The following is a 9,808-nucleotide window of genomic DNA, read 5'->3' as shown; positions in this document are numbered from 1 at the left end:
TCCTCCAGGGCTTGTCTGGGTCCAGAGACTTGAACCTGAACCTTCTAACACCAGGGCCCCTGCTCCTTGGAATTTCCGCCCCCCGCCCAGGCACCCCTGCAGGCTCGGGATCCCTCACCCCTACTGCAGACAGCCCTACTGGGTGTTAAGGGGAAATTTTAAATCCTATGTGAAGGCCCGGGAGCAGGGCACAGCGGCCGCGACAGGGCTGGGCCGTTCCAAGGCCCTGAACCCAGTCGGAGGGCAGAAGACCCGCAGACCACTCCGCGGAGGGGGTGGGTCGGTGCCAGCGTGCTCACTTCAAGAAAATTCTGCCCGTCACCAAATCCCAACTCTTCAAGTTCTCTGTTCCTTGCAATACGTGACCAGAGCCACCCGCGGATGCCCGGCAGCTTGGGTCTGCGGTACTAGCCCCCAGCCTCCCACGGCTTCCCCCCGTCCTCCGCCCTGGGGTCCCCAGTGGACTTTGGAAACCTGTGCTCTGACCCAACCCCTGAGGACATGTGTCTGTCTCAGAGGATGCGCCTGGCTCTTGGCCTCCCTTACTGCTCTCCCGCAGAGGGCCAGGAAGCGATGTTAATCATTGGACTTGGTGCTGGGCATGCGAGTGGCTGGGAGCCGGCGGCAGAAAGTTCAAGGGCTGGCAAGAACCCCAGGCTTGGCTCTCTCAGCCCCCTGGGCAGCCTCATGTGCCCTCCCCTCTGGAGATCAGTTTCTAAACCGATGAGGAGGCCAGGCAAATAGGCTTAACTCCAGGTTCGGGATGGCTGGGAACACGTGTCGTCTCGGCTTTCCATCTCCTTGCAGTGCCCACACGCTGGCCTGCCCACTGTTCTTCAGATCCCTCCTCTTCCAAGAAGCCCTCTGGGAGGGACCCTCCGGAGCTGCCCTGGCTGAGCCCTCCCAGAGCACTTAGCATAAAGGCTGGGTGTTATTTTAGTAAACACAGTTGTGTACCATGAAATAAAAATCTTAACTAAGCCCACATTCTCAGAGCTGATGTCTCCCTTCCACACGGCCAACGGCTCCAGGAGGGTCCTTTTCCCATGGTGACGACCGGCTTAGCAGCGATCTATGCAGATATGCAGACACTGTGGGGGCATGGGGCAGAGGGACCAAGATCCTGGCTCTCGCCTTGGAGGCTGAGAGATGGTGGCATTGACAGTCAGCAAACAGAGAAGCATTCAAGGTCACTGGGGTCACCAGACCCAGGCTGGGGCTGGGGTTAGAAAGTTGGCAAGGAGCGAAGGTTCGACTATTTTACAAGTGTCCCAAGGCAATGGTGCAGTGGGGGAGGCTGGCCCCAAGGGGGAAGTGCCAAGGCCCTGGTGACAAGTCAGCTCACGGGGGACCTCGGTCAAGCAGAGGTCTTCTGGGGACCCACAGTCTCTCCGAAAAGTGAGGACAGGGCAGGATGGTGTAAGACACGTTCCCCGGACCTGGTGTCTGGGGCAGACGCCCTGCGGCCTGAGCCCCTCCAGCAGTGGGAGCGGGTGTGGGAAGAGGCTTCAGCCTCCCAGGCTGGTCCCGGTCCCTTGGGTTGGCTCCTGCCATGTTGGGTGGGGTCAGCGCCACCGGCCAGTTCACTTCTAACCCAGTTGGCGAGAGCAGCACGAAGAGCGCTGTCAGGACAGATCACAAAGCTGCGTAGAAATAAGTGCATCCGTCCTCAGGCTCTGTTGCAAAAGCCAGAAGGAGCTGGCAGGTAACCCGGTTGTGCCCAAGACAAAGTTCTCTGGGCCTGGGACATGTGGGTTCTAGCCTGGGATCTGCCTCGGCTGGCTGAACGTGGTGAGTCCCTGGTCCTCTCTGGGACTCAGCTTCCTCAGATACGTCCCGGATACCGGGCCTTCCGATTTTCCATCTGTGACCGGATTTGGGTGCCTCACTGGCATTCTGCTGCCCTAGGCAGGGTCCAGGCCACAAGCCTCCGTGCGGCCAGGCCCCTCGGCCTGAGGGGCAGAGGGAAGGGGGTGACGTAATAAACTTACGTGATAGCTGGTACCGGGCGTCGTGCAGTACCTGTCACCCGCCAGGCCACTCCGTCTGCACCTCGTGCACATCAGCACGTCCGACCCTCGGGCAGCCCGATGAGGTGGCCCTCACTACCATTGTCCCTTTACAGGCAAGGAAACTGAGGTACACAGAGATCTTTGTCACTTGCTCAGGGTCTCTTGGTTCGCAGAGTCAGGCAACAGATGCAGACAGGTAGGTTTCAGAGTTTATACTCTTTTTGTTTGTTTGTTCTTGAGAGAGAGAGGGAGGGACAGAGAGCGCCAGCAGGGGAGGGGCAGAGAGAGGGACACCCAGGATCCGAAGCAGGCTCCACGCCCATCACGGACCCTGCCGTGGGGCTTGATCCCACGACCTCAAGGTCATGACCTGAGCCCAAACCAAGAGCCGGAGGCCTCACCGACTGAGTCACCCAGGTGCCCCCGTTTCGCTTTTTTTTTTTTAAGTGCAAACTAACATGTACGGAGGACTTAGCATATGCCAGGCACCCTTCCGATTGCTTTACCTGTATTAAGTCATTCAATTATATCAATAATCCTATAAAGTAGGTACCGGATTACAATATAACCCCCATTATATGGGGCTGAGCAAGCTCAGAGACAAAGTAATTTGCTGAGGGCGATACAGCTAGTCATCAGAATAGTCGGGATTCAAAGCCAGATGGTCTGACTCCAGATTTTGAGCTCTGAGGCACCACATGAGCTGCCTAACCTGGGGCTCGGGACGTCTCTGTACCCAGCTCGGCAACAGCAACAAGGGATTTCTCAGGGCCAACTGACTCAGAAAGGCAGAGCACTGTGGCCGAGACACTAGTTAAAGTCTTTGAACCGACGTACTCCTAACAGATCATCGCAATCTCCAACATATGACAAAAAATGACCAGACCTCTGAAAAAGCAAGAAATGTGAGCCAAAATCAAGACAAAAGGCAGTCAATAGAAACAAAGTCAGATATAATGCAGACAGTGGAGTAAACATGCAGGGACTTTCAAGCAGGTATCAACACGTTTGATAACTTAAAGGAAAAAATGTAGACATAATTGATGAGCAGTGGAGGACTGCCCCATGAAAATAGAAAGGGTAGGAGGAGTACAATCTCCGAAATGAAGAACTTGCCAGATGAGTCTAACAGATTGGAAAGTGTTAAAAAAATTTTTTGTGAACTTAAAGATAGAATAATAGAAATTTCTCAATCAAAAGAATAGAGGGGAAAAAAGAGTTTTAAAGTTAAACATGACAAACCGTTGTTGAAAAAAAAGAATTAAGATCTGAACAAATGTTAAGGCATCTCGAGATCGAGAGCCGTAACATTGTAAGGATGACAATACCCCCCTAAACTGATCTACAGGTCAACATAATCCCCATCAAACCCCAGCTGACGTTTTTTGCAGAAATTAACAAGCTGGTCTAAAGTTTATATGAAAATTCAAAAGACCCAGAATGTCCAAAACAATGTTGGGAAAGAACAAAGTTGGATTGATTTCAAAACATACCGCACACCTACAGTAATTAAAACAATGCCGTGCTGGTATAAGAATAAACACATTAGATGAATGGGGCAAGCTCCAGAACCCAACTTCACAGTCATTTGGTTTTCACAAGGGTGCCACGGCCATTCATGGGGCAAAGAATAGTCTTTTCAACAAATCCTTCTGGGACAACCGAACACCCACACGCAAAAGAACGAGATCGGACCACGTCATACACACAAAAACTTAACTCAAAACATACCAAAGGCTTAAATGTAAGAGCTAAAACTTCAAAACTGTTAAAAGAAAATATAAGTCTATGCGGCCTCGAGGTAGGCACGGCGTTCTGAGACATGATGTCAAGGGTACAGGCAAAAGAGGAAAACAGGTGAGCTGCACTCCATCAAAATTAAGCCTTTTGTGCTTCAAAGGACCTCGCAAAAAGCAAAAAGATAACCCACAGTGTGGGAGAAAATATTGGCAACTTATGTATCCGAGAAGAGAATTACACATAGAATATACAAAGAACATCGACAACTCGGTGATGAAATGACAAATCACTTGATGAAAACAAAGCAAAGGATTTCGACGGACATTTCTGCAAGGAAGACGCACAAATGGACCACGGGCACGTTAACGGGTGCTCCGCAAGGTCAGCCATCAGGAAGCGCAAACCCAAACCGCCGAGACACGACGCCACCCCCGGGGACGGCCGTAATCAAAATGGCAGATAATAACAAGTGTCGCGAGGACGTGAGGAGTCAGAGCCCTCACACACGGCTGCAGGGAACAGTCTGGCAGGTCCTCAAAGGTTACACGATGACCCAGCGATCCCCTCCCTGCGCGGAGACCCAAGAGAAGGGAAAACGTGGCCAGATAAAAACTTATACATAGGCGCGCACAGCAGCATCGTTCACGAACGCCCGGAAGGGAAACCACACCCAAATGTCATCCAGCGGGCAAGCAGGTGAGCAGAATGAGGCGCGCCCATGCTCTGGAACCCATGGCCACTCGAGGAAGGAGCGCCGGCCCACGACACAATGTGGCCGAACCGTGGAAACATGCTCGGTGGACAAGCCATTCACGGCGGATGAGAAGCCACACGAGTTCACGGAAGCGAAACGCCCAGAAGAAGAAATCAATAGAGACAAAAAGGAGGTTCGTGGTCTCCTGGGGTCGGGGGCTGGAGGGGAAAGGGAACTGCTGACGGGCTTAACCCCTGCTAACAGGGTTTCTTGGGGGAGGACAGGAACGTCCTAACAGTGACTGTGGTGACGGCCGCACTGAAGACCGTTGAATTTTACAGCTTAAACGGGTGAATTGTATGACAGATGAATTCTGCCTCCATAAAGCTGTTACGTTCAAAGAAAGAGCAAAGCCTCAGTGGCCTGCGAGACAGTAGCAAATGGTCTGGCGCACATTTCATCGGAGCCCCTGAGAAGAGAAAGAGAACGGGGCCAAAAAAATTGGAAAACATAATGTCTAATTTTCCCCCAAATTTGGGGAAAACACCAGCCTACAAATTACAGGCAAAATCTAGAAATCATACGTGTTGACTGAGCCTAATCTGCATTAAATAAAGTAAACCCACACTTAAATCCATCACAGTGAAGCTGCTGAAAATCAGACCCTGTTTTAAATTTTTTTTATTAACGTTTATTTCTTTTCGAGAGACAGGCAGAGCACGAGCGGGGGAGGGGCAGAGAGAGAGGGAGACACAATCCGAAGCAGGCGCCAGGCTCCGAGCCGGCAGCACAGAGCCCGACGCGGGGCTGGAACCCACGAACCCTGAGATCGTGACCTGAGCCTAAGTCGGACGCTCCACCGACTGAGCCACCCAGGTGCCCCTTGAGTGATTTCTTAAGGCACAGGGTAATTAGGACACTTTCACTGCAAGAAATGCTACAGGAATTTTCAGGCTGACAGGATTGCATCAGAAGGAAACAGGAACCTACAGAAAGGGATGCAGATCCCTGGAAATGCCAACTGTATCAGGAACAGCTAAGGATGTTCCTTCTTATTCAGCGTGATATTGGAGGTGCTAGCCAGTGCCATAAGGCAAGAAGAATTAAAGGCAAAATGACTGGGAACAAAGAAGCAGGTCTATCCTTATTGATAGATAATAAAACTGTGCAAATATGAAAGCTTGGGGGGGTCTCCAAAAAAAGTTACTAGAACTAATAAAAGACTTTATTCAGATCACAGGCTACAAGGTCGGTCATTTAAAAAATCAGTTGTATTACTATATACCAAACAACAAATGTTAGAAAATTAAGTGCAAAATACATTTACGTAGCATCAAAACCCATACAGTTCCTAGAAACAAATTTAAGGAAAGACGTGTAAGGCGTCTACGATGACAACTATAAATCACAGATGAGAGAAATCAAATATCTCAATAAATGAAAATACGACTATGTTCGTGGACCAGAAGATTCTCCCTGACTTGAAATATAGAGTCTGTTCCTTCCCAGTCAAGATTCCAACAGTCTCTTTTGTAGAAACTGACAAGATGATTCTAAATGCTGCACGGAAACACAAAGGAGTGAGTGCATCAGTCACTCGTTGTTGCGTAACAAGTGTCCCACGATGCAGTTGCTGTGGGTTGGGACTCCAGGTGGGGCTTAGCTGGTGGCTGTGGCTCAGAGTCTCCCACGGGGCCGCAAACCATCAGCCAGGCCGCACTCTGCCTGCAGCCCCAACCCGGGGAGGACCTGCCTCCAAGCTTACTCGTGTGGCTGCCGGTGGTTGTTGGACTGAATTCTCCAGAAGTGAGTTGTTGGACTGAATTTCTCTGGCTGTTGGCTGGAGGCCTCCCTCGGCCCTTGCCCCATGGGCCTCTCCCTTGGAGCCGGCAGGAAAGTGAGGGACAGCAATCAAAGAATAAATAAGAATAAGAATAAGAATAAATAAACATTAAAAAAATTTTTTAAGTATCTTTCTGACCTTGGTGTAGGCAGATTTCTTAGAGAGGACACATGTCAGTAACCATTAAAGAAAGAGGCAGATAAATTGGATTTTATCAAATAAAAGATGTTTGTTCATCAAGACACAAGTAAGAAAGTGAAGATAATTTACACACTGGAAGAAAATATTTGCAATACATATATATTTTTTTAAAGGTTTTATGTATTTATTTTTTTAATGTTTATTTTTTTAAATTTTTTTTTAACGTTTTTGTTAATTTATTTTTGAGACAGGGAGAGACCGAGACAGGGGAGGGTCAGAGAGAGGGAGACACAGAATCTGAAACAGGCTCCAGGCCCTGAGCTGTCAGCACAGAGCCCGACGTGGGGCTCGAACTCACGGACCGCGAGATCACGACCTGAGCCAAAGTCGGCTGCTTAACCGACTGAGCCACCCAGCCGCCCCAATGTTAATTTATTTTTGAGAGAGAGATAGAGCATGAGCAGGGGAGGGGCAGAGAAAGAGGGAGACACAGAATCCGAAGCAGGCTCCAGGCTCTGAGCTGTTAGCACAAAGCGTGATGCGGGGCTCAAACCCATGAGCTGTGAAATCATGACCTGAGCCAAAGTCGGACGCTGAACCTACTGAGCCACCCAGATGCCCCTTGACTAATTCTATTTTAATGATTAAGTCCATTCTGTTAAATAAATGCACACGGGAAATATCCCACCTATAGCTCCAATTCAGATCCTGGAGCCTCCACTTGTCTGGTTAGGTTGTTGGTCTGAAGGCTTTCGAGATTCTCTGCAGAAGAAGAAAATGGTCCTGCTTCCTTCTTAGCATTTAGTGTCGATCCTTCTTCCCTAATTAGGAAAAATCTGACGCCTTGCAGAAATGATTGATTCAGTGTATGGCCCCAGAAGATCAAGAAGCTAAATTGAGAATTGCAGGGTCATTTCTAAAGGAAAAGGAATATCTCATTATGGGTTTAGAGAAATCCACACTCTCCTGTGGACATCCTGAAAATAAATGCCACTTTTTAGACCCCTCTGGCTTTGTTTTTTTTTTTTTTTTTATTATTTAATGTTTATATTTATTTTTGAGAGAGACAGAGCATGAGTGGGGCAGGGGCAGAGAGAGAGAGAGAGAGAGAGAGAGGGAGACACAGAATCCGAAGCAGGCTCCAGGCTCTGAGCTGTCAGCACAGAGCCTGATGCGGGGCTCGAACCCACAGACCAGGAGATTATGACCTGAGCCAAAGTCAGACGCTCAACTGACTGAGCCACCCAGGTGCCCCTGCAATACATATATTTAATGGGGGACAGATGTCCAGAATGTATGAGGAATCTCTACAAACAATAACAAAATGACTAAGAACCCAGTTACAAAATGGGCTAAAGGCTTGAATAGACACTTCACAAAAGAATATAAGAAATGGCCAGTAAGCACCTGAAGATACAGTCAACATCGTTATCAGGGAAATTAAAATTGAAACCACCATGAGATCCCACCATTCACCCACTGGAATGGCTAAAGTTAAAAAGAACAACAATACCAGCACTGACGAGGATGCGGGGCTCCCCAAAATGCTAGTGAAGACAGTACAACCATGTGGGAAAACTTCTGGTGACTTCTTCAAACGCATTGATCCCGCAGTGGTAACCCCAGGGATTTATCCAAGAAAGCGAAATATGCACGTATGCAAAAAACTTCACACAAGAATATTCATCAAGTCCCCAAACTGGAAGCGACCCAAAGGCCCTCAACAGAAGACCGGATAATGGGATTGTGGGCCAGCCGCACAGCAGCATCCATCAACAGCACACGGGGACGAGCTGCTAAAACACTTAACACGGGCCTAAGGAGTGAAGGAAGCCAGACGTTACCAGGTATCACTGTGCGATCCCCATCACAAGGTGTTCAGGATCAGCCACAACAGTGTCTGTCAAAACAGGCTGCTTACACAAGAGGGGGCGAGGGTTGCCTCTAAGGGAGCAAAGAAGGTTCCGGGCTGATGAAACGTCTGTATTTCTACAGCGTTGTTGGTTACAGAAGTGCATGCTTTTTGTCAAAAGTCACCACATTCCACTCATCTTTGTACATTGCACTGTATGAAAAATGTGTTTCCATTGATAAAAAACTAAACACACAACTATTAGATTCTGCAAGAATCTAGTCGTATGCTTCCTGCGGCTAGGCTCCAAGCCAGGTCCTACGTGTCCTTCACGTGGTCACGGCCTTGTTTCCGAAGCACCTTCCCAGATCTTAGGTGTCCCTCACAAGTGCCCCTGCAAGGAGCCGGTGCTGCTGGGAGGAGGGACTAGAGCCAGGACCCAGGGTGACGTGGAGCTTTCTCCCAGCACTCTCTCCCTAGACGAAGCCATGTCTTTGCAGAGACAAAGAGGTAAGTAGTGAGTTCCTCATCCCTGTAGGTATTCAAGCCGAGGGTAGGTCGATCATATGTGAATGTTGTGACAGAGTGGGTTAGTGACCTAAAAAACCCCACTGGCCTGAGAGTGTCATTCAGGGGCTTGCCTGGGGACAGAGTGAGTCAGCTTTGGGCCCAGCGTCCTGACTCCAGGCCAGCTTAGGCTGTATGGTCCCCAGGCAACAACTGGGCATCCCCTGCAAGGAACCAGGGCTGGCCTGGGCTGACCTGCATCCTGAAGGCGTCCTGATCTGTATTTGGATGTCTGGGACCAGGGACATGTGCCCTGCCTTTTGTCTGGGCACTCCTGACACTGGCCCCTTGCCTTCCTCTGGCACTTATACTCCCAAGTGCTCTGCCCTGTGCCCACTGGCCTTTCAGAGTCTCAAACATTATGAGTTCCTTCCTACCCCAGGGCCTTTGCACGTGTTGTGCCCTTTTCCTAGAAAGCTCTTCCCCTAATCACCTACGCATCTATTAGGTCTCAGCTTAAATGTTGCTTCCCCTAAAGAAGCCTTCCTCAATCCCCAAGACTAGGGTGGGACATCTGTTACGTTCTGTCCATTACTTAAAAAAAAAAAAAAAATTTACCGACATTCTAAAGATTAAAAAAAACATTTTTTAAAAATCTTTATTGGGGCGCCTGGGTGGCGCAGTCGGTTAAGCGTCCGACTTCAGCCAGGTCACGATCTCGCGGTCCGTGAGTTCGAGCCCCGCGTCGGGCTCTGGGCTGATGGCTCAGAGCCTGGAGCCTGTTTCCGATTCTGTGTCTCCCTCTCTCTCTGCCCCTCCCCCGTTCATGCTCTGTCTCTCTCTGTCCCAAAAATAAATAAACGTTGAAAAAAAAAAATAAATAAATAAAATAAAATAAAAATCTTTATTGATTGATTTTTATTTATTTTTTTAATTTAATGTTTACATTTATTTTTGAGAGAGACAGAGCGTGAGCAGGGGAGGGGCAGAGAGAGAGAGAGGGAGACACAGAATCCGAA

Source organism: Leopardus geoffroyi, chromosome B3 (assembly GCF_018350155.1).
Source record: "Leopardus geoffroyi isolate Oge1 chromosome B3, O.geoffroyi_Oge1_pat1.0, whole genome shotgun sequence".
NCBI lineage: Eukaryota > Metazoa > Chordata > Mammalia > Carnivora > Felidae > Leopardus > Leopardus geoffroyi.
Note: the sequence above shows the minus strand (reverse complement) of the source record.